Genomic DNA, 27,442 nt, shown 5'->3' on the forward strand with positions numbered 1-27,442 from the left:
ATTAATTGGTAGTTTTATGACGTGTTCTTCCATCATACAGAGGGCACTCCGGGCCGCGCATGATGTAAACAAGGGCCACATGCGGCCCGCGGGCCGCCAGTAGTGCAGCTATGGTTCACATCGATCCACGGCGTCACACGAGTGGTGATTAAAGCCTCCATGGCACAGGTGGTCTTTCATCTCAACGGTATAGGGAAATCCCACCCTGGCATAGTGTTAAAACAAGAATACTGGTCGTATTCTAGATAGACAGAAGTAGATTAGTTAAATTAGTACAGGAGAAAATCGACGCAGTGAATCAGGGTATATGAGGGTAAATCAACACCGCCTAACACACACACACACACCGACACACACACACACACACATACGCACCCAGTTTGTAATACAACCCAACTTGAGAATCGTATAAAAACCATTATATTCTTTTTATTCAGACTTAATGATTTTAATGATCTTCGTAATGCTCGTTGTGAGATACTCTGGGATGGATGACATCGTCGGTGAAAATGATATGGCCATAGCTTGGAAATGCTTTAGTAAGACATTCTAAGCAGCAGAAGGAACAGTGTACCAGTACATACGAAATGGTCATTTTTCCAAAACGATGCCAAACTTGGTGGAATAATGATATAAAGGACCGTGTGTTTTACTGGAAAACAATTCACAAAAGAATCGAAGAGAATATAACCAGCATGATATAGTAAGTTACGTAAGTTTACATAGAAAAACTTTTAAGCACGCATATGTCAAAATAAGCATCCATATGAAGCATATTTTGCATAAAATAGCAGAAGAAACCCAAACGACTTTTATTGCTTGGAAGAAAAAGGGTTATTTTCCAGTCTATTGGTCCATCAGTTACGAAAAACGGTGACCTGCTTCCAGACAGTGAAGACAGAACAAAAATCTTAAAAGATTTCTCTCATCTCTTTTTTTTAATCCATACGTATCATTGAAGACACAGCTCATGTTCCAGATCCAGTCACGTTGCTGGGAGAGAAAATACGCTGGAAGATATTAACGTAACACATTCGGAATATGTCGTCCACGTTAAAAGTAATGAAATGAAAAAGAAAACGGACAGTGAGAGAAAGAAACTTCATTCCACCGTGTTGTATCTGCCTCTCTTCCCCTAAACTATACCTCATCGTGAACTGCTACGGATCCTAACTTCCTCTGGCAGACATGTTTCATAATCCTAATGACCTTCCTCATAGGTTGCTGGCCGTAAAACCCAACAAACAACAAAAACAAACTTAGCTCCATGGTCGCCCCCCAAAAAAACCATCCATTCAATAAGTTACCCCACCACATCTCCCAAGGGCTTATACCCTCTATCGTTCTGTTATGTTCACCGTCAAGAACGGGAGAGAGAGAGAGAGAGAGAGAGAGAGAGAGAGAGAGAGAGAGAGAGAGAGAGAGAGAGAGAGAGAGAGAATCCTTATACTCTCTCTCTCTCTCTCTCTCTCATTGCATGACGCGTTTATAACCATCTTTTTTGTTTGTTTGTTTGTTTAAGTTACTGCGCCTCAAAGCTGTGCAACGATTAATCTTACCCTAACGCATTTGTAGTCATCAATCATATATGAAATCGTTTAATCCTACATTCAACACACCTTCTCATCGCATACCCCCCATCCCCTTTCCCCTGTATCGTCTACCAACCCTTATCTAACATATTTCAGTTGTTGTATTGTACAAATAACACATTTCAGCTGTTGTATTACACATCCAACACATTTCAGTTATATAATACATCTAACACATTTCAGCGGCTGTAATACATCTAACATTTCAGTTGTTGTATAATACATCTAACATATTTCAGCTGTAGTAATACATCTAACTTATTTCAGCTGTTGTAATACATCTAACACCTTCAGCAGTTGTAACACATTTCAGTTCTTGTCATACAAAACTTTTTCTCACGGTACGAGGAAAACTTGCTTGTGTTCAATTACTTTGTCCCAACTGGCGTGTCGCATATTTGAGTCAGTTGATCACTCATCAGATCCTTGACATAGGTTGGGGTCAAAGGTGAGGAGAGTCGTGTCGCTAACGTTTAATTCATTTCTTCCGCTTCCCGCTCTCACACGAGCCACGACCCAGACCGACCCTATCTTCTGGATTGAAACCTAAAAATTCTTGCGCCTCTCTCTGAGCCGCTCGCTATCTAGTAGTCTCTAGTGCTGAGAACGCTATTCAATTCTCTAACACCAGTTCTCTTTTTATGTTTCACTTCCTCCTCGGAAGTATTTACGTCCTATTACCGTAACATATCCTTCTCATATGCTATTTTCTTAGATCTCGTCAAAGATTGTGTATACCTCATCAATGATTATGTATACCTCATCAAAGACTGTGTATACCTCGTCAAAGATTGCGTATACCTCATCAAAGATTGTGTTTACCTCATTAAAGATTACGTATACCTCATCAAAGATTGTGTATACCTCATCAATGATTATGTATACCTCATCAAAGATTGTTTTTACCTCATCAAAGATTGTGTATACGTCATCAAAGATTGTGTATACCTCATCAAAGATTGTGTATACCTCATCAAAGATTGCGTATACCTCATCAAAGATTGTGTATACCTCATCAAAGATTGTATATACCTCAACAAAGATTGTGTTTACCTCATCAAAGATTACGTATACCTCATCAAAGATTGCGTATACCTCATCAAAGAGTGTGTATACCTCATCAAAGATTGTATATACCTCATCAAAGATTGCGTATACCTCATCAAAGGTTGTGTAACTTTCCTTGTACGTTATTATGTAACTTATGTAGGTGTAGTGATCGGATTTAAAAGTTTTTTGCCTGTCCACATCAGACACGTTCCCTCGTCAGCCTATGTTGCTGCAGAAATTACCTCATGTGTGTTGCATCCCATCCCTTGTATCTCCCAGGTTCTCCTGTTGGTAGATTCCAAGGACTTAACATCTGTCTGCCTGAGGGTGACAGCCCATCTGTTCAGCTCATCTTATTTGAGGCTGATCTACTGTTCCTGGTCCTAATATTCCCTGTTCCACTGGAGGTCCATTTTCATTCCCTTTTCGTTCACCTCCGTTTTCTTTCTTGCCCTCTCTCTCTCTCTCTCTCTCTCTCTCTCTCTCTCTCTCTCTCTCTCTCTCTCTCTCTCTGTCTCTCTCTCTCTCTCTACCCCCGTCTCATATTAAGACAATTTTCTCATTTTTTCCCAACTTTTCTTTTTTCTTGAGCTGGAAAACCAAGCTTATCCAACAGGATACATAACCTCCCCTCCTCTTAGAAAAACAAAACCCACTTATTTTCTTCGAAAGTTTATACACTTTTTCGATTCAAGGAACTCACTAGTTCAGGGTGTGTGTGTGTGTGTGTGTGTGTGTGTGTATGAATAAGGAGCCCCACACCGGAAGTGAAACATAATAGGCCAAAAACCTTGCTCAAAATCCCCTCTCTGTGTGGAGTTGCGAAAAATATGACGTTATTGCAAAGTTCCAATACCATCTAATTCCACAATGTCATTTCTTTTTTTTTTTTTTCATTACAAATTAATCACTCACTACAAATGGATATTTCGCAATTCTATACTCAATCAAACTTTACATTCGTGCCACAGAATGACAGTTATGAACATATTCATCAAGATGATTACAGCCTCACATTATTGCAGACTTAAATGGATATACAATTAACATCTCTGGACTGCGTACTTGCTGCCATTACCACAGTAAAACTTAAGTCAAATGCTTCTAATACATGCATTCCAGATTTCCTCTCTTCCCTGAATCATTAGTTAAGATAAAACATACGTACAAAACACATAACAAAATACTAAAACAGTTGTGTCCTGATATCAATTCTACATCGAAAATGTTTTTCCCGACGATATTACTACCAGCCATTTACTAATTAGCTCTTCTGGCGATTGTACTGACAGTTATATAATTGCAAAAACAAAAATAAATATGTAGAGTAGCTCAGTGTAGATTTCAGCTGTTGCAATCAAGTCTCAAAGTAGGTTAGAGTTCGAGGGGCTATAACTGTTTGCAGATACGGCATGAAGTGTTTGCATGAGAAAGACAGGCAACAGGATGCCTGGCTGGCCCACGCAAACAAACAAACAAAGAATAAGAAAATGAAATTTTTGTTTTTTTAAGGTATCGCCGTCTCCTCGTTGCTACACATCAGCCTTCTACTGTCCCCGTTACCGCTGTCGTTTATACATTTTATTTCTGGCGGGTTTTCTCAGACTATACCTATTCTTTTAAGTGATGTAAAAGGTAAATCTTTGAATCGTATTTGGTGTTCAATTGGTTTATTGGGATTTTAACCCTATTGGCTGCCAGGGACATGAATACCGTCATCATCAACATAACACTGTCCCAATCAAAATGATCTTTGACACCTTCAGATGTTTCAAGATAACCGGAAGACCACATTCACTTTCCCTTTGCGTATGGCACTGTGGCCGATGCTATATGGTTGAAAGACGAGCGACCTCTGAGGAAGGTCATTAGGCAGGACCTAAATGGTTGTTTGGACTTGAGGCCTACCAACTAACTGCCAGGATCATTAAGGACGTCAACGTAAGCTACCACATCCACCGACCGAAAAATCTTTAAACACCTTCTTCAGGTAATGTCAAAGATAATTCTAAGACCACATCCATCAGCTCATACGACCGACGAACACGACACGCTGATTAAACTGTTGAACGCCAAACCAAAAAGGGCATTTCTAGTTCCAGGGGGGAAGGAAAAGACATGGGTCCCGTCATCAGCACCTACAGTACAAAATGGAATCGAAGTAGTTCTAAACAAAACCTTTGAGTGGTGAGATCATGACTTCCACTTTCTGGGACACTTGAATCTTCGCGAGTTTTGGTCCGTGTCATCAAGAAGAAACGGCAAGGGGGAATCTTCACCCAAGGGGTGTGTGGCATCCTCCCTCACACTCTGCTGGACCACAAGGGCGGACCCCGCGACTGCCTCATGCTGCAATCCGCTCCTCAATTTAGCCACCTTCCTCACCGCCCCAGAACCTGCTGACCTTGAAGCACGGAGTTTCCCACCCATCTGCACAGGCTTCGTTCTGAGGATGCTAAGGAGTTTACCAAATCTACTGGCGACTCTTGGTTTGACCAACGAACGAAAGACTTCAAACACTACCAAACAAAAAAAAAAAAAGAAAATATTCCCCTCCAGTTTGGTTCTCATGAGCGCTACGCGTTTTAGCCCTGCCATACATATATATATATATATGCACATATCAATTATGTATTATACACATGATATCTGATGTAAACTATTTACCATTATATCCGGAGAATTGACCACCCACTCCACCCTGGACCATCCGCGTAAGTGTGGCAACTCAGCGTGGCTACGTGGTTAGGCTACGTGGGTGCCACACACATGATACGGGGGATCCATTCCCGCCAGGTATCGTGGTAAACCATCTACATCAGATGTGTACATTGCATGGCAAGATATATATACCGCAGCGCCTTAAGACTCGACTAAAAAGCCTTCCTTCCTTGTCCAGGTCGTGAGAGGTATTTATTTCCCACCTCGTAAAGGATACGTGACTCATCAGCGAGACACGTGAATCAAGAGAGTTCTTTTTTTTTCTTTTTTCCTTTTCTATTTCCCATGTTAAGTGAGACGGCGCGGGACACTGAAGCCTGAGTGAGTTAAGCAGGAAATATGTTTTTAAGTTCACTCTGACGTTGGGGCAAGGCTACCACCTGGCTGCTACACACAGATGGTCCGGGGATAGATTCTCAGACATGGTGGTAAATAGTTTACGATATATATATATATATATATATATATATATATATATATATATATATATATATTACACATATATATATTATACATATATATATTATACATATATATATTTTTTTTTTTTTTCATACTATTCGCTATTTCCCGCGATAGCGAGGTAGCGTTAAGAACAGAGGACTGGGCCTTTGAGGGAATATCCTCACCTGGACCTCTTCTCTGTTCCTTCTTTTGGAAAAAAAAAAAAAAAAAAACGAGAGGGGAGGATTTCCAGCCCCCCGCTCCCTTCCCTTTCAGTCGCCTTCTACGACACGCAGGGAATACGTGGGAAGTATTCTTTCTCCCCTATCCCCAGGGAAAACATATATATATTATACATATATATATTATACATATATATATATATATATATATATATATATATATATATATATATATATATATATATATATATATATATAAACCCCACTAAGAAAAGGAAACACGAGGAATCTGAGCGCTTTCATGTATACCCATATCTTCAGAGGACTCTATTTCGTACTCTGAAGATGTGGTAATACCCGAAAGCGCTCAGAGTTCTCGCGTTTCCTTTTCTTAGTGGCATTTATGAAGTCACCTGTTTGTTGTGACTGTCTGCGCATACACACACACACACACACACACACACGTGGGAAAATTACAGGTATGAAGAATTCACGCCAAATTTCAAGTCAAAATATAATTTCCTGCTGAACTGGAAAACTACAATTGGAATAATGCACATGTACAGATTTCTTTAAATGAAGAAAATAAACACATTGCAAGAGTATTTTGTTTTCTGAGGCCAACATGCAGCATATAATCATAAAACATATCAAACACGTAATTGTTTAAATGTTCAATAACAGAAATTATCAGTTCAAATGGCACAAAAGTATGTAAACTTTTAAACTAATGTGTAGCTCGCAGGTAATTAATTCAAAATGCCTTAAAGAGAATAATAAATGAAAATTAAAAATACTCTTTTTTTTTAGTTACTTAGATTTATCTATGCAGTTGTTCCATTTATATTAGAATCATTCAGACCTGCGGAATATATAATAGTTCACCTGAAAACGCAAAGAATGGGTAGCTGCCTCCGTAGCTTGTGCAATACAACGGAAATTCTCCGGAGGTCTTGTACATCAGTCAGTGACCCAGTTACAGGGCAGAATGAAACAATTCTCCACCGTTTCGTTTCGAACTGTGACCAGTCGCTGAATCACAGGGTGGGTGGGTAACGAACCCTAACAACTACTGCCATTGTATCGTGTGGGTTATACGCCCACATAAATGACAATTGAAGACTTGGTGGTAAATGAGGTAAACGGCATATGACGGGGAAACCTGGTGTGGACAAGAGTAAAGCCGAAGGTATGTTTAACAAGAGGAACACTTAGAAAATACCAGTCTAAATCAAAAAGGTCAAAACCAGGCCCAGCACAATAGGTTACTGACCCATTATGAGCACAGTATAATCCCATAATACTGGATCCCTTTACGGAAACAGATGCACAGCAGATTTTTACCGAGACAGGATATATGCGCAGCAGATCTGATTGAGATGTGACACACGTACAGCAGATTTCACCGAGAAATGTTACCCTTACAGAAGGCTTCATTATGATACTTGTATACCAAATGCCAACTAAATACGATTATCGTACAACAGATTTCACCAATGTACGATACATGTATGGCAGATTTCACCAATATACGATACATGTATGGCAGATTTCACCAATATATGATACATGTATGGCAGATTTCACCAATATATGATACATGTATGACAGATTTCACCAATATATGACACATGTATGACTGATTTCACCAATATACGATACATGTATGGCAGATTTCACCAATATACGATACATGTATGGCAGATTTCACCAATATACGATACATGTATGGCAGATTTCACCAATATACGATACATGTATGGCAGATTTCACCAATATACGATACATGTATGGCAGATTTCACTAATATATGATACATGTATGACTGATTTCACCAATATACGATACATGTATGACAGATTTCACCAATATATGATACATGTATGGCAGATTTCACCAATATACGATACATGTATGGCAGATTTCACTAATATATGATACATGTATGACTGATTTCACCAATATACGATACATGTATGACAGATTTCACTAATATATGATACATGTATGACTGATTTCACCAATATACGATACATGTATGGCAGATTTCACCAATATACGATACATGTATGGCAGATTTCACCAATATACGATACATGTATGGCAGATTTCACCAATATATGATACATGTATGGCAGATTTCACCAATATACGATACATGTATGGCAGATTTCACCAATATATGATACATGTATGACAGATATCACCAATAATTGATACATGTATGACTGATTTCACCAATATATGATACATGTATGACTGATTTCACCAATATACGATACATGTATGGCAGATTTCACCAATATATGATACATGTATGGCAGATTTCACCAATATACGATACATGTATGACAAACTTCACCAATATATGATACATGTATGGCAGATTTCACCAATATACGATACATGTATGGCAGATTTCACCAATATACGATACATGTATGGCAGATTTCACCAATATACGATACATGTATGACAGATTTCACCAATATACGATACATGTATGACAGATTTCACCAATATACGATACATGTATGACAGATTTCAACCAGAGATGATCTCTGGTACGACACCTACGCCAATGAACTAACTCACCACAAGTTTCCATTCTTGTATAACGAAAAGCAAACCCGACTCTGTTGAACTTTAGACACACACACACACACACATACATGTTTCTAGCATCGCTGAGAGTAAATGAAACCGCATCATGGACGTTGTTCAGAGCTGGTGGAGGAGGCGATTTCCCAACAGTTATGAGGACATCCCTGGCGTGTAATTTCGCTGCTGATGATAACCGAGACGGGGTTTACATCGGCTGCCAGTTTCTATCCCACTTTTGACCATCTGAGTTCAGAGGGTGACGTACATACTTAAAAAAAATAAAAAATCGCAAGAAATGTCACGTGCCTTCTTCCGTCTCTCTCTCTCTCTCTCTCTCTCCTTTTCTGATGCTTCTGACACTCCCTTCTTCGTTTCTTTCTCTCTTCCTCTCTCTCTCTCTCTCTCTCTCTCTCTCTCTCTCTCTCTCTCTCTCTCTCTCTCTCTCTCTCTCTCTCTCACCATCTATCCAGGACTAATGTGTCTTCTGTGTCTTTAAAGTCGAAGAACTCACAATCGTAAAGGTAGTTTTATGGGTGATAGTGATCACTCGAGGTGCAGTTCGTGACAGACATTATGATGATGATGATGATGATGATGATGATGATGATGATAATGATGATGATGATTGAACAGAACCTCCGCCCGGCCGGCAATGGTGGGTGGGACATGGAAGGATAACAAGACCTCTTTTCGCTACCCTGACCCTAGATACACACGTAACTTTATGACGGAAGCCAAATTGCCTTCCCACACTCTCTCTCTCTCCCCTTAGACAGTGTGATGACCTGAGGGCTCGACATGACAGCGACGTCCAAGAATACAAAGGAATACAGAGCCTTGTTAAGGCGGACCCATGTTTGAATTCCCTTGCCAGTCCTCTGAATGCTGCAGGGAGCAACAGAAAGATCACTAGGGCCTCTTCGAGGTCGTTTGAACTACCCAGAAGAGGAAGGAGTTCAGAAACAAACGTACTAGCTGGGAAAGATAAGACACTATATGCACCTTGCATACGGGTCGAGATAAACATTTGTGTAGACTTTCCATATGCCATTAAGGTTGTTTGGGAAACGAGCAGTCGTATACTCAAGGATACTGTCCCCCCTCATTCGATAAGGGACGGAGGACAGAGCGCCTACCATCCACAGTTCTCCAGCACATGACGTAAACCCCCTCACGTCTCCTAACACATCATTTTCCCGTTTTTTTTTTTATTCGCTTGCTTCACGACGAGTGATCGGGCAACTTCCTAGGGCTCAGACACCACCACACACTACGACTGAGCACCCTCACCGAAGCGCGCGTGGTGAAGACTTGCAAACCATACACACAGACACACACACACACACACCAACCACTCATGAACCATCAAATCTCTTCCGCTACCGACAGAGCTTCGCGAAGAATATGGCTCAACCTGTCTCATATATAATACAAAGAACAACAAAACCCTTCCAGGAAAATAAACACAAAGCATTATTTTCTTTTTTCATATCCTCTTACAGTGGAATATATATATAAGTACGTTGGCTGTTCTAGTTCCCAGAGTTTCTATTCACTGCTTTGGCGAGGTTTTTGCCCCAGGTGAGAAAAATACTTCCTCACTATGATTTACAATTGTTACGTTTTCTACGGAATACCATGATGAAAACGGGTAAATTCAAGGCGGGTTTAAATATCTTGTAAACTTAATATGTTTTCTTAGCGTATAAACAAAGTCTAGCTACGTTTTTATTCTCCTTACTCTAAAGGACGATTTTCCTTATTGTTCTTTCACAGTATATATATACCAGCAAGAGCATTACATTATCAAATCGATATTACATGTTGTGTAACAGTGAATTCTATAGTGACTAAACTATTCTCCTTTTAAACTATATACCAAATCATTAATCAGAGCAAATATTTACAATAATAATCTAAAAAAGTCTTATCTTATTAATTCTTATTTATTCTTTTTTTTTTTAAACGTACGTTAGAAGTCATTTTTTTTTCCACACTACTGATTAAAATAATATTTAAGATTTTATATACATCATACGCCATTAAGAAGCCAAATCAGATATAGAAAATGATTTTCCAAAAGGCTACACCTTACTATTTAGGGATTACGTTGTAGATGCCAGTTGTCACAGGAAGTGCTAATTAACCTCCTGACTTAAGACGAGTGTTGGAGTGATGGCCGGAACCGTCTCATACTCCCTGAGCGTCAACATTGCTGATCTTAACTCCCATCCTCAATAACAAGACTAACCAATGGCGCTTATTGTTAACATCTCTCTCTCTCTCTCTCTCTCTCTCTCTCTCTCTCTCTCTCTCTCTCTCTCTCTCTCTCTCTACACACACACACACACACACACCTCGTACACCAACCCTCTCTCAATTTACTTCACGACTTCCTCGCTGTATCTCTTTCCATCTCACTTTTGGTCCTTTATCACGACACTCGGATGAGAGAGAGAGAGAGAGAGAGAGAGAGAGAGAGAGAGAGAGAGAGAGAGAGAGAGAGAGAGGATGGGAGGGCTAAATTTGCAACCCGCATTATCTTTTTTTTTTTACTTTTTTTTTTTAGGCTAGTCAAAGGAGCTCAAGGAAAGGGCTGAAACCTCTTTCCCTTCTCTTCTTCTTTAACCCTGTTCTAAAATTCAATTAAGGCACAGTCATGACAAGGACTTTTGTCTGTGATCCAAACCCTCGGCGTATAAAGAAAATAAGGTGAAAGAAAAATAATTTCTTTACATCCTATAGACCTGGACTCTGGCTTTAGAGAGGTTACTGGAGAGAAATATGTATCATCAGCAAATAAATGATAACCAGACATGCTTAATTGAATCAAAGGGAAAAAAAGAAGAAAATAACAGTAAATAATCGTGTAACTGATTTTTTTAAAAATGGTTCGTTTATATTGAGCCACCCTTAGGTAATAGTCTTTTCGTCCTGGAATATATATATATATATATATATATATATATATATATATATATATATATATATATATATATATCGAACTTCTAATTGTAATATTACTACAAAGGTTATTATTCACAATATAAAAAACTTACTTGCTTCAGTTATCCTTTATATTCTCCCTGTGTTTCGTTCGCTTTGCAACACAAACCTTTACTTTAAATCCGGTGTTTCTCACGCACCAAATACATTTTCGTTTCTATAATATTGCCTAAAGCTTAGGTCCAGCTCCTGCTCCTCATTACAGAAAACGTGAACCCGCGTCATGCCCCCCTTCTGGCTTGAACTGCAAACTATTCTTGTCGAGTTCCATCATTTGTAGTATATATATATATATATATATATATATATATATATATATATATATATATATATATATATATGATTAAATATAAATATATATTTTTTCTTTTCTGCGAAAGACTTTGTGTAATGGATTCACCAAACGCACACGTCCATGCACGTCTTCCTGCTAACGAGCGTCTATGCATATTCACTTGATCACACGAATCCATCATCCTCCACGTTTTCTATACATATCTCTTTCCCTCCCTCACACACACATATACACATATCCAGATTAGTTATAACCTGCTGACGCCCCTCCCCACCTCACCAATAATACCTCCTCTCCAACACAACATTATAGTCGCTCTTGTTGCAAAAAAAAAAACAACCAAATACAAACACGAACTAGAGCACCACGCCTTATATAACATCCTGTTCGTCGTTTGATTGACTCAATTTATCTACCACTCCCTCTTTCTTTACTGACTTAATTTATCTACTACTCCCTCTTTCTTTACTGACTTAATTTATCTACCACTCCCTCTTTCTTTGCTGACTTAATTTATCTACCACTTCCTCTTTCTTTACTGACTTAATTTATCTACCACTTCCTCTTTCTTTACTGACTTAATTCATCTACCACTCCCTCTTTCTTTACTGACTTAATCTACCTACCACTCCCTCTTTCTTTACTGACTTAATTTATCTATCACTCCCTCTTTCTTTACTGACTTAATTTATCTACCACTCCCTCTTTCTTTACTGACTTAATTTATCTACCACTTCCTCTTTCTTTACTGACTTAATTTATCTACCACTTCCTCTTTCTTTACTGACTTAATCTACCTACCACTCCCTCTTTCTCTACTGACTTAATTTATATACCACTCCCTCTTTCTTTACTGACTTAATTTATCTATCACTCCCTCTTTATTTACTGACTTAATTTATCTACCACTCCCTCTTTCTTTACTGACTTAATTTATCTACCACTTCCGCTTTCTTTACTGACTTAATTTATCTACCACTTCCTCTTTCTTTACTGACTTAATCTACCTACCACTCCCTCTTTCTCTACTGACTTAATTTATCTATCACTCCCTCTTCTTTACTGACTTAATTTATCTACCACTCCCTCTTTCTTTACTGACTTGATTTATCTACCACTTCCTCTTTCTTTACTGACTTTAATTCATTTCACTCCCTCTTTCTCTCTCTCTCTGTCTGTCTGTCCGTCTGTCTTTCTGTCTCTCTCATTATCTTAAGGGGCTGGTGGCAGGAGGGGGAAGGGATAGAAAAGGGTTTGGACATGGGAAAGATGCAGTTGGGAAATAATAACTATACATTGCACAGATGTAAGGTGGAGGTTTTATAGAAGCATAGGAGCCATTTGCGGGATTCTCAATACCTAACTTACATACCTAAATCATATACCTCAGGCAATCTAGAAATTTGAGGGCAGTGGCGTTGTTTGGTGGTTTAGGGAAGAACTGGCTACATAAAGCTTACAGTCGTTCATTGTGTGTGTGTGTGTGTGTGTGTGTGTGTGTCGATGGATGGCTAGAGCCTCTCTCATGTGCTGCTGAGGCTCCGTGGGAATCAAGTGTGTCCTACATCATTACTGCCGTCGAGAGCTTGGATTCGTGTCTCCACCGTCGTCCTCAAGCTTTCAGACAAAATCACTTTGTGTTGCTTCCCTCAAACACGCACGTACCAACTGGTCTCATTACGAAGTCGTTGATGTTGTAGGCATATTCTTCTTTCGTAATACCTCGCAAAGCTTTAATATATGACCTGTGTAGCTTCAGTTTCCTTGATTTTGAGGCGATGTGTGTGTGTGTGTGTGTGTGTGTGTGTGTGTGTGTGTGTGTGGGGAATACGTCAGTCTGGGATGGGTCACACCCATATGTCACATCTGCCCCTACGGCCGATGCTAGGATCTATCATCAAGCCTACGTCACATTAGCACTGACCTATCTGTGTATTCACGCACAGGCAACAACAACACTGTGGGGTTTGAGATGTTCCACACCCGTGGGGGCCTCCTCAACGCTTGTGAGTGGCTCTGAAGTCTTTATGGCTTTCCTAGCACATCATCTGGTGACTATCTACGACCATGTCGTCGAGTCTTATTCTCCCTAGCGTCATAATGATGCATTCATTTGTTTACGTTAGCTTATATCTTGCAGTCTTTTACGAAGCTTTTGAATCTCTGATGGTTCTCGAGTGTCCACGATCCCTCCAGCCAGGGATCTCTCTCTTCAGTGACGTGCCGGAGGGTTGAACAGAGGAAGCTTGGAACACATCCTCAGGAGAGGAGGACCTCAAGTGATGAGGTCTGCTACGCCACCACGCACAGGTCTTCATCACTACCTCCCCAACATCTACAGCGCCATGCTTAATACGAAATGCTTTCCTCCCTTCCCCAAACCCCCTCGAGATTTTAAAGACGCCAGGGTAACAACGATGCCCCCAAAAAAACCTAATCAAATCCACATACCGACCCAGAGAGAATCATTGACCTACTTATTCCTCTTGAAATCAGGAAGGTAAATAGTCGAGGGGAGGATGATTAACCTACGATTCATTGGGCACGGAGGGAAACAGGTGTGTCAGTACGCAAGGATCAACACGGCTTCCGATGATGGGTTGGAGGGGAGCCGCCTCGACCACAAGCCCCTCCAGGAAGTCGTCTCACAAGTCAACACAAAGAGAGGTATCTATTCCAGAGCTGACGACGACGAAGACGACGACGAAGCGTGTGGACGCATCATCGACCCGGGTGGCAATTAGACTGCAATATGTTGTCTAATTACACTAACTGTGGAGCGAGTCGTGAGTCACGCGGTCATAGCAAGACCGAGAGAGAGAGAGAGAGAGAGAGAGAGAGAGAGAGAGAGAGAGAGAGAGAGAGAGAGAGAGAGAAACATACTCGTCAGGCAAACCAGGCCCGGTCGTATTCCTACTCGTCCCGCACACACACGCGATCCTCGGAAGTCTTACCATCTCAATCGTCAAGCCAGCAACACTACACTTCATTCTACGCGTCGTACAGACAACATCGCCTCCGAGTCAATACGCCACGTCACCGGTTCTGTATAACTCATCACATTCCGGTATATGTCACAAGCTGCCTCTTATTGTCCACCTCTTTACCTCCTCCTCCTCCCACCTTCCTCAGCGCCTTTGTCCATCTTCCCCTCAACCTCCCCTGGAACCTTTTCTTTTGCTCTCTCTCTCCCACCACCGACCCACCCACCGCCCCGTTTTTTTCTCACTCGGCCGTGAACCCTGTGACGTAAATCTCTCAGGACGTCGCCAGAATACGTAAGTTCTCCCCTGAAACTCCATCGCCATTAGTGGGAAGGCCGGGAGATGATAGCTCCGAAAACTGTCTCGAACGGGGACTGAAATATATATACATACATGACCGAGGAAAATGGTCGCTTAATGGATGTGTTTTCCCTCCTTCAAAAGGAAGTAAAAAGAGAAATATGTTGATGTGGAAATGTCCATCTTTTATGGTCTAATGGAGGGGAATAGGGGACGCAGGGATGGGAAAGGAAGGGCTTGGCGTTGGGTAGAGGATGGAGGGATAGTAAGGCCGGTCAGGGAGAGGGGGAGAGGTGGGGGGATGATGTAGAGAAGGTAGGGAGTTGGGAAGTCCCCGGGGAGGGAGATGGAATAACGATGGAGATGTTAGGAGCTGTGTTTATTGGGAGGGGCGTAAGTGGCGTGAGGAGTGTGTTGGTGGTGAGAGGGGAGGAGGTGGAGGAGTGTAGGTAAAGAGGGAGGAGGAGGAGGAGGGGTGTAGGTAGTGAGGGAGGAGGAGGAAGAGGAGGAGTGTAGGTAGTGACGAAGGAGGAGGAGGAGGAGTGTAGGTAGTAAGGAATGAGGAGGAGGAGTGTAGGTAGTAAGGAATGAGGAGGAGGAGGAGTGTAGGTAATAAGGAAGGAGGAGGAGGAGGAGGAGTGTAGGTAGTTAAGAAGGAGAAGGAGGAGAAGGTGGAGGAGTGTAGGCAGTGAGGGAGGACTGTAGGTGGCGAGATACGTGAGTGTAGATGGTGACAGGAGAGTTGTAGATGATGAAAGAAAGTAACAGTGTGGTGTGTAACACTGGGTGTTGCCAGAGGAAAGGTGTAGGTGAGGATATGCCACAAGTGAAAAACAGATTTACTTAAAAGAACACTAGGTGTGGGATACACCTAAATGACGTACTCTGACGATGAGCAGGTTTCAATAGTCGAACCTTGAGCAAATAAACCACTAATCTTATTAAGGATTTAACTTTTTCACTGAACAAATGTGTATGTAACTGAATTTAACTTTTTCACTGAACAAATGTGTATGTAACTGAATTTAACTTTTTCACTGAACAAATGTGTATGTAACTGATGTTTTCACTTTTTTTCCCCCCATCATTGTATACAATCTTTTTCAGCGTCAGGAACAGACAAAAACGCCTCATTCGCTTACATCCATTTTTTCAGTTGTCATGTGTAATGCCCCAAAACCGGAGCCCTTTACCTACAACCAGGCCCCTCACAGACCTTTCCGAGGTATCCCTCGCCCCCACACAGCCCCGGCTGCTGCGTAAGCCGTGGTTCAGTCCATTGATAGCACGTCACCCACTGTATACCACATCACTGAGGTTCACTCTATCCGAGCATGCCTTCATGCCTTTCACCCTTCAATATGTTCTGGCCCAAAGTACTCAAATCCTTATTCACTCGATCCTTCCATATATATATATATATATATATATATATATATATATATATATATATATATATATATATATATATATAAATATATATATATATATATATATATACATATATATTAGAAAGGATCACAATTTTGCGCGTGATCAAGTATATTCCTAAGAGTCCACGGAGAAAATGAAACACGATAAGTTATCGTGTTTCATTTTCCCCGTGAACTCTTAGGAATATATATATATATATATATATATATATATATATATATATATATATATATATATATATATATATATATTATAGGCGAGGCAAACTCACATACGAAAATAAATTCCAAACCTTCGTCAGAAATGTTTCCGAGAGATTCCAAAGTATAAAAGACTCCCGGAAGACCTATATTTATACAGCAAATATGAAATTGCTGCAAAATTTGAAAGCAACGTGAACTCACAGACATAAATTAGCAAAAAGAAAAAAAGAAAGAAAAAACTTTCTTTACGCTTATATGAACATGGAAAGAAAAAATATAGTGCCTTTGCTAGAGTTCCCCCTGTCTGCTACCAGCCTTTTGCGAAGGGCGGACTAATATGTTGACGAACAGGTTGTGTTTTCCGTCTATATCAAGAATTTTTCATCTCCAAATATTGCATTTCAATCGTCGCTTGGCTAGCTCACCAGGGTGACCCTGCTTCTCTGAAACCCTGTACTGCACAATTTTTTTTGTAATGGTCTCGCCGGGTGGCGTGTGTATTGCAATTATATTTACCTCTACGATATATATATATATATATATATATATATATATATATATATATATATATATATATATATATATATAACGTTTTCGAATCCATGATCAAGTGAAATTATTGAAAACCGCGTTGAACATGAATCTTACCTCTTCGTAAAAGGTGTTCATGAGCTTTATATAAACTTACAAATTTATTTCTTCATGAACAAGCAATACTCTCTACAGAAATATCGACAAGGCACTTTACACAAACACAATGCCACACATACACAGACACACACACACACAAGATCTATCGCATACACAAACAAGGGGCACTTGACACAAACACAATGACACATACACACACACACACACGATCTATCGCATACACAAGACCTTCAGTATACGCTCGAAGAACGAGCTGTCACAAGACAGGGCGAAAACCCTGGTAAATTATATATATAACATATCATTCTCTTAGTGTGTAGTGAACGCGGACCCTGGCATTTTTGGAGGGGGAGAAAAAATATATATATCTTATTCTATAAAGGATAGGTTTGCTGGAGGGGTACGTTCTTCTCAGCATGTACTGCTGACGGGTGTAAAGATGGGTTCTGAAAGTGGAAGAATCTGGGAGAGGATTGTCGGAGGAGGGGTTGAGGTTCACCCTTGGAGAGGTGCGCGGATGTTGAGAGAGAGAGAGAGAGAGAGAGAGAGAGAGAGAGAGAGAGAGAGAGAGAGAGAGAGAGAGAGAGAGAGAGAGAGTACTCAGCTGGCAACAGCACCTAACACCAATAATAACCCACAAGCCTACATCATCCAGAGTACAAAAAAAAAAAAAAATCTAAATGGTCGAAAAATATATAAATCACATGCGAACTGGTAGAGGTAACATGCTGCTTATACCAGAGCTCCAGGCGGGCTGGCTCCATGCATATCATAGAGTACATAAACACACTCATGAAGGTCTTATTGACTTCGGCGCAGCTAGCAAGTGGAGGCGTCAGCCAGTGTGCAAACACGGTGGGTTGGTGCAGTGTTGACAAAGGTTTCAGAACATAACGGAGATTTTGCCCAAACTGCGCTCAATAATTCAGCTGCTTATATATATATATATATATATATATATATATATATATATATATATATATATATATATATATATATATATATATACACACTATTTCTTTGTGCCTTTTCAATGAACCTATTTTCATATTCTAACCAACTTCTTTTTGACTGAATTAACATCAATTCCACCTATAAAGTTAGCAAAACCTATTATAGCCTTGGATCACCAAAACATCGCTCATAATATTTCAGACACCCATTAAACTTTAGCACTGCTTTTGTCATTTTCTATACGTAAGATTATTTTCGTGTGGTAACTTATTTAGTTTTAACTATCTAAAGTTACTATCGACTTCAATTTATCCCAGTAACTTGATGACTACGGGGCATCACATTTCAAATTAGCGTACATCTGAATAAAACAAATAATTTCCAGTCAATTCATAAGTATGATAATACTTTTTTTTACATTTACTTTCCATAATTAGTATTCTTGCTGGAGGAATTTAGTACATAGCTACGTAAATAACTCTACGGTTGTATTAAGCTATATTTCATTTACTTTTATTATAACACGTCCGACCTAAATAATTTAAATAATTATACTACCTAAATTTGAATAATTATAGTACCTAGATAATTTGAATAATTATCTTCATAATGCTTAGCAATGTTTTCACGAGTAACTCCATCAAATGTGAGTTTCAGTGATATGGGCCTAACATTTTACAAATATTCTTGTTCTGTTTATAGTAAATTTGTTTTTCTTTAATACACGATTTCGTTGACTATGAAATGACAAACCATGTCATTATCTACCAAGTGTAAATGTATATAAATACATCTATACATTACATTATAAATACATAATACATATAAAAGTATGTGTTTCAAATAGCAATTATCCAATCATCAACTGCAGCAACCCAAAACAACCCAACCAATTATCAACCAACCAACGCTACAAGTCAACCTTGCTAAACCATCTTCTATCCCCTTAAGCAAACTCTATGAACCATTGCTTCCCATCATATTAAACCCTTCAACCATACTTACTACCTGAAGCCACCGACCTAACCATAATCTTTCCAAATAAAGGCACAAACAACCCTTACTTAACCAAACCTACCCACAACTTCTCTAGCCATACCTCATGACAGGGAGTTACTCGCTCACAAACCAAAGGCCTTAATGCCTACATTAGGAAAGACGCAGCAAGGCTAACCTACCCACCCACCACTGACCTGACCTTGTGAACTTTAAGTTAGAAAAATAACGATTAAAATAAATAAACGATAACTGAAGTTAGTCACCTAACAATATATATATATATATATATATATATATATATATATATATATATATATATATATATATATATATATATATTATCCACGTTATATTCAATCAAAACCAAAGTAATTAAATAAATTAGTTATCCTCTACTTAAAAAAGTAATTAGATAATCTACTTCTCTACTTACAAAAATTTTAATTCTTGCAACCTTCTTTGAATCGACGGATAAACGTGAAGTATAAAAATGTTCTATAACATTATTATATACTTTTCGTGGCCTAAGAAATCAAAGAGTAAGCCAACTCATCGTATTAACAACACTGTATAAAGATCTTTATGATGCCGATAACGCAATTTATTAAATAATTTCCCCGGGGAAAAAATAGCAATTCTGTAAGAACGAAGAGGGAATATAAGATATTTTTTATCTATCCTTTTTCTTTTTTTTTTTTTAAGGATGGGTGAAATAGAACACAGTTTCCCCTAAGACGTTACTCAAACATCATGTTTTGAAAGAACACTGTTAAAACGATAGGTTTTTTTCTTTCTGTGAAGCCGTGATAAATCGTGAGGCCCACGCTGGTCCTAGGCAGGATATCTCTGACTGACCGAGAGGAATATCCTACTACTCAGGGCGAGATCCTGCCTGACCCAGGAAGAGAACGAACGTCCTTTTTTCCTGCTGGTTGGATGGGCCATAGAACCTCCTAACAACAACTCGAGGTCACTGTGGAACTCAATGTTGTTAAGATTTATACATCCACATCAAAAGAAAAAAAAATCTTCAATGCCTTTATCAGGTGTTATGGATCATTCTAAGACTACATACACTTTCTTACTATGTATGTGGTCAACTTGATTTTTTTTCCTTTTTTTTTTGCTCCTGATGGGGAAGGATGCACACACACACCTACCCACTGGGATTTTATGCCTGTCTACAGCAAGTGTGTTAATGTGTGTGTGTGTGTGTGTGTGTGTGTGTGTGTATGTGTGTGTGTGTGTGTGTGTCTGTGTGTGCAATGGGAAGATTTCTACACTTGTGTTGCCCCATTCTCTTGACCTTATAAACATGTACTGTCTTTACTCCTTTGTATCTCTGCACACACATACACTCCGGGGTGTGTGTGTGTGTGTGTGTGTGTGTGTGTGTGTGTGTGTGTGTGTGTGTGAGAGAGAGAGAGAGAGAGAGAGAAAGAGAGAGAGAGAGAGAGAGAGAGAGAGAGAGACTGTATCTCTTCGTAACTGCCAGCCCGCTTGTCTCTTTCAATCCACCTACCCATCCTATTCTCTCTATGGCACCGTATTTCTCCCTACGGATCTCCTTTCTTCTCATTACTTCGTCCTTGTCTACAATATTCGCTCGGATCCCTTCATCCAGAGAAGTATGTCAGCATCACATCCTGGACTCGCAGTTGGTCAGACAGGGGATCTTGGGTACGCGGACTTATAAACTGAGAAGGGGGAAGTCTGGCTCAAATTAATTCCCATATGCTTTGCGCCCCCACACCATCCAGATGAAGGCGACGTGCACCAACTAGCGGAATGTCAACAAAGTTTCCCCCCGAGCCAGGCAGCGAGGCAACGGACGGCATATTTCCCTAGCAAGTTTTAAAAACACAGACGGGAATAATTCTGTTGACTTTCATCCCTTGCTCAGCAGCGTCTATATCGAGAATACTGTGAGGTCTCACTCTTTTACTTTTATCCCTTGCATAGAACCGTCTGTGTCGAGTATATTCTGTGGTTCTTCTCTCTACTGTCTTCCCTTGCACAGCACCGTCTGTGTCGAGTATATTCTGTGGTTCTTCTCTCTACTGTCTTCCCTTGCACAACACCGTCTATGTCGAGTATATTCTGTGCTCTTTCTGCTTGCCTTCAACTCTTCCACAGCATAACCTGTGTCGTTTACATTCCACCCTTGCAGAGCACCGTCTGAGTCCAAAATATTCTCTGGTCGTCTACATTCACCCGCTGCACAGCACCACCTATGTGTGGTAAATTCTGTGGTCCTTCTATTTACCTTTAACTCCTGCACAGAATCGTCTTTGACGAGTATATTCTGTGGGCCTTCTATTAACCATCCTCTTTCCCAACATTATCGGTGTCTAGTATATTTCTGAGTCTCCTTCTGTTTACCTTCCTCACTTGTCTGACACTATTCATGTCGAGCATTGGACGGTGAAGTTGAATGTAATATCATACTCAACACAACGTGTCTGTTACATAGATGGTGATGGGTGGGTGAGTGAGTGTGTGTGTGTGTGTGAGAGAGAGAGAGAGAGAGAGAGAGAGAGAGAGAGAGAGAGAGAGAGAGAGAGAGAGAGAGAGAGATTGTCATTCGTTTTGAGAGATTTCCCCGTGAATGTTTTGTGCTCTTGTAGTGTTTGACGTTGGGGCTCAGAGAGATGCATCATCTGTTGGAGTCACTCTCAGAGGTCACTCCACGACAAGTGTGTGGTGCAGAGCTGTTCAAAGTTGTCCCCCACGTCACAGCTGGCCGGAGCAGAGTGCCTCGTTGACGATGAGCAAATTGGTTCTAACTGGTGTTTGGTTTGCTGAAATGTGGGGCGAGGTACAGAGGAACCCTTGCTGTGTATCTATATAATACATATTAGAGATAACTTCATTGTTCTAGAGACCAGCTTCCAAAGCAAGGTGTGGTGGGTCTAAACTTCGAAGGTTCGATCATTTTTTTCGGGTGCTTCTATGACCTGGACATTGGTCTCCACACACACACACACACACACTCTCTCTCTCTCCTTACCCCTACCCCTCCCCTTTGCCCCCACGGACATCCGCTCCCTGGACGTCCCTCCCTTCCCCAACCCCTACCCCAACCTTTTTCATTGCCCTCTCCTCCAGGGAGCATCCTACCTCCTGAGTAAAACAAATATACTCAGAGAAGTAAGATCATAAACGTGGATCTTAGTCTGGGAAGTATACAAAAGCAGATAGGCGATTCAAGGAGACATATGTAAACATTTTATGCAAATAAAGAGGATCAAATTATGTTGGTCGTAAACATGAAGTTTAGTATTTATTCAGTATATTATCAAACGTATCTATGGTGCTGTATTCCGCTACTCTAACTGGTGAATTATTCCAAAAGTAAACAACGTTGTTAAAAAAAAAGTAATTTGCTTCATTTGAAGTAAAATATTTGCCCACGAGTCTGCTTCCATTACTACAAATGAAACCAAACAAAGAAACGTTTAAATAACTGTTTACACTGAGAATGTGAGAGCCTTTGATAATTCTGACTGCCTGCATTAGATCACCTCTTAACCTTCTCATTTCCAAATTTAAATTGTGTACTCGGCTCTCATAGGATTTGTTCCTTAGCCTCGAGAATCATCTTGGTCAGTTTGCAGCTGTTACACTGAATGTCTAGTGGATCCTAATTCCCCAGCATAGTATCGCTGGCTATGGTCAAACGTCATTAATATATCTGATGAAGAGAGGTGGTCCTAAGACTGATCCCTATGGCACACCACTTCTTACGTCTAACCACTCAAGAGTTCTACCGCTTGATTACTTCTCTTGGTCCACAGCAAGTTAATACATATATAAATCCAGCCTGTCGGGGGGTTATATAAATAAGGCATCAAAGAACACGCTCCCAGATATTCAACAACATACATAAAACAAATTTATACTATACACCTGTACACACTTCAATCTGCTTTTCCTTTTCAAAATAAGCTTTCCACTGTCCCAACTCTTGTACCTCTCCTCTAACCATACTATAAAAAAAGGCCTTTGATAAGCGATACAAGATTATACAAAGTGGAAAGTGTCTCCCGTGTATATGTGTGTGTGTGTGTGTGTGTGTGTGTGTGTGTGTGTGTGTGTGTGTGTGTGTCTTTTTAAACGAAAAAACAACCCATTCTCTTCGTCTTCTAAGAACTACAGTCCAACATGTTATGGCGTAGCCAGAACGACATCTTCCGTCGCGGGAAAAAGTTTTTCTAACAACTTCGTCTGAAAACTTTCTGACTTGCCTGGATTATCTAAGCTGCTTAGGAGAAAAAAAAAAAAAATCCCTCCTCTCTACGCTGCTGGAGATCAGCTCAGTGTGACGTCTTTCAGCCACGGGGAAGCTACTGTTTTATTAAGGCTACTGGCAACACGGCTTTCTGAACAAGACATGAATTTTTGATATGAATATATCATCCGATTATAAGGTCCAACATCCATAAGCTGACCATGGTATTTGGGGTATTTACATCAAATCATTTACAGAACTGTGAATTATGGATCTATCTCTTTTTGCCTCCTTCTCCTGTCTGTCTGTCCGTCTCTGTTTAGCCCTAGCCGCCGTCTCTCTCTCTCTCTCTCTCTCTCTCTCTCTCTCTCTCTCTCTCTCTCTCTGCCTCAACGCCACCTTCCTTCCCCCAATACCTCCATAATCCATCTCCAACTGAAACATAAACCAGGCTCCCTCCCTTCCTCTCTCCCTCCTCCGACCTAGAGAGTGGAAGCCTCGAGAAGCGAAGGAGAGTGGGCGGGCTGGCGGGAGGGAGGGAGTGAGTGTGTGGGTTGGTTGGGGGTCGAGCGATGGCAGCCGTGGCTCCTGGCCCGAGCCAGGAGCCAATACCGTAAACAAACTTGAGCAGCCACTAGTAAAAGTACCTGTCGAACCCGAAGAGCGAAAGTGAATTAAAGAGACATTTCGAGTTTATAAGCTGAACACAGAGAACGCATCATCAACTCGTATCTCATGCTATTAGCCTTTAATTTCCTTGAGTAATGACATATTCACGGGCCGTCCTGGGTACGAGCGCATGGGTTCGAATCCTGGTTTTGAGGCAGTCGGTCCACAGTCAACCCAGCTGTTCATCCACTCTTAGGGTTTGGGGGTAACAGTCTTGGAGACGCGGCCATTTCTCGCATCCTTGTAGGTAAGAACTTTGGAGACGTTGTCATCACTCCCATTCTTGTAGGCTACATTGGCCGACAGTCTTGGACACGATGCCAAAAACTCTCCCAATGTTTTTGTAGGCGCCATTAGCCCGGGAGACCAGTTCTTGGAGAAGTGGTGGTCGCTACCTACTCCCATTCCTTTCTTTTTTCCTTCTCTCTATCTTTTCTTTTGGAAGCTACCATCATCACCACCTCCCTCCGTGCATTCAGTACCTGCGTCAGAATCTGGGTACGAACTGCGCGCCAGCTTCCCCTCTAACCCTTAAGGCACCAGTAAGGGTGCACTTACCCCCGGCCCTTAGGTGCAGTTAACGTGATGATCCACCACGGGGGAGGGAAGCATCCATTAACAACGCCCTCCTCCGTCCACCACGACCACACAACCAGTGGGATGTATGTCCTCGTGAATACATGTGCGCCTCGGTGGTATACAGTGGAGGGAGAGAGAGAGAGAGAGAGAGAGAGAGAGAGAGAGAGAGAGAGAGAGAGAGAGAGAGAGAGAGAGAGAATGAGAGAGAGAGAGAGAGAGAGAGAGAGAGAGAGAGAGAGAGAGAGAGAGAGAGAGAGAGAGAGAGAGAGAGAGAGAGAGAGAGAGTACTTACGAGCAGTACTCGCGAAGAAGTTTGGTCACGAGGCAAGGGATAACGCGTAACGCACACCGCAGGGAAATCTTGTGGCGGGGGGGTGTCTACGGTGACGTACCACCCCGCTCACTGTAGGGCAACTGCATCTAGAGCGAAACTGCAACGGAGACGAAAGATGAACGAAAAAAATAAAAAAAAATCAGTTGAAATCGATAGTTTTCTCAGCAGTCTAAGAAAAATAGATGACCTCCACCGTCACTTTCTCCTCCTCCTCCCACCCGAGTAGAACATGGAGTACACTTCAATTTTCGTACAATTTACGATAATAACATCACTTACCGACGAAATTACTTGATTGCCCAGAGGCAAATTGTCCGTCTCACAACGCGACAGAGAGAGAGAGAGAGAGAGAGAGAGAGAGAGAGAGAGAGAGGCGGAGAAAACCCGGTATACCGTGCGAAAAGATAAGACACGAATTACACCGCCATTTCTGATAACACACACACACACACACACACACACATACACACACACACACACACACACACACACACACACACACACAACGAAATTGCCTCAGGATGGTTATTCAGTCGTATATCAATGTATTAAAATAGAAAAAAAAAAGTAATTTGAAGAGGAAATTGGAGATGACTATCAAAATTCCGTGAGAATTTTAGTAGAGCAAAATTTATGGAAAATGGGAAGTAAACATAGCAAAAGCCATGGAAATTGATAAATAAATAAAGCAAACATCGAAGTCTTTTTTCTTACCGTTTTTTTTTCTTATGGAAGGGAACGTTTGACTGCGATTACAAATAACAGAAATTCACGCTGAGCGAGAAATATCAACTCGACCAATGTTGGAGAAGGAGAACAAGTGAGGGAAGTGTTGTGTGAGCCTGTGTGAGGTAGTGTAAGGAAGCAAGGCCTCACAATGATGTGTGCAAGTGAACATGGATCATGAGCGGCAGTGCTGGTGCATCTGGTAGCGAGAGAAGTGAGGAAGAGAGGTGACTGTTTTGAAGATGAGATGAGAGTGTGTCCGTGTACGTGTGTGTGTGTGTGTGTGTGTCAGCAAGTTTGATAAGATGGATCAAGTAAAAGTGATGGGGTGATTTGAATGGAGGAGTGGGTGATTTGGCAACTGAGGGCATAATCCAAAAGGGGCTGGTGTATGTTTGAAGTGGTTTTGAATACCTGGGAGTGTGGACGTGGCAGCGGATGGAAACATGGAAGCTGAAGTGACTCAAGGGGTGAGTACGGAGGCAAATGTCCCAAGTGCACTGAGGAGTGAGTCGAAGGAAAAGGCTATAATGTTTTTATGGACAAAGATGGGCATGTTTGATGACACAGTGGTGCCGACGGTGTCATGTGGGTTCTCAATTGGATTGGATTATAGAATTCAGGCATATAAGCCAAGCACTAGAGATTCTAAGACCATATGGATCTGAGGCATGGGCTCTAGATTAAAAAAAAAAGTAGTGTAGGGAGGAGGATGGATATGTTGAAATTGAAAAGCTTGAGGGCAATATATGTTGCGAGGAGGGTGCATCGAGTAACAAACGACAGGGTGAGAGAGAATTGTACTAGCATGAAGAGCATGGTTGAAGGAGCTGTAGAGAGCGCGCTGACAGAGTATGGACATATAGAGAGGATAAGTGAGGAGAGAGTAAGCGGGAAGTCCGAGTTCAAAGTGGAGGGGACAAGGAGAAAAGATAGACCGAATAGGAGAGATGGATGAACTGAGCGATCGGGGCCTGAACATGCACAAGGGTGCAAGGCATGCACGGGATAGAATGAACTGGAGAGATATGGTATACTGGGGACGAGGCTCTGTCAGTGGGTTAAACCAGGGTGTATGAGGCTATCGGGGGAAAGACCTTTACCACAAAAAACAATAATGGAACGATCGAGTTTGTATCCCAGTAACACAAAAGGGTTATGATAACGCCTGGAATATATATATATATATATATATATATATATATATATATATATATATATATATATATATATATATCGTCTGTGAAACTCTCTAAGGACTTTCGAGACAAAAGTCTACAACGCTTGAATCTTAATACTCATTCACCTAAGAGTACCAAAAGTTAGTCCCCTAAAAAACACACTTTCCCATGTAATATTTTCAAAGCCCAACAGAGTCCAGGAAAGAGCATAAGTAATGAAGCTATTTCTTACCTTGCGAGCTCGAGGGGCAGAGATACGATCCAGGAAGGCGAGTTCCGTGGGGTCACATGTCTGGAACCGGA

General features: G+C 40.9%; 1 long non-coding RNA gene across 1 annotated transcript; it reads right to left on the bottom strand.

Annotated features, from left to right (window-relative positions):
• Window positions 1-27,442, bottom strand: LOC139766066 (uncharacterized). Its single transcript, XR_011716781.1, has 2 exons — window positions 27,372-27,442; window positions 1-241 (listed from the first exon to the last, which is right to left on the bottom strand). It is a non-coding gene; the product is annotated as an uncharacterized lncRNA (long non-coding RNA).

Source organism: Panulirus ornatus, chromosome 56 (assembly GCF_036320965.1).
Source record: "Panulirus ornatus isolate Po-2019 chromosome 56, ASM3632096v1, whole genome shotgun sequence".
NCBI classification, from domain to species: domain Eukaryota; kingdom Metazoa; phylum Arthropoda; class Malacostraca; order Decapoda; family Palinuridae; genus Panulirus; species Panulirus ornatus.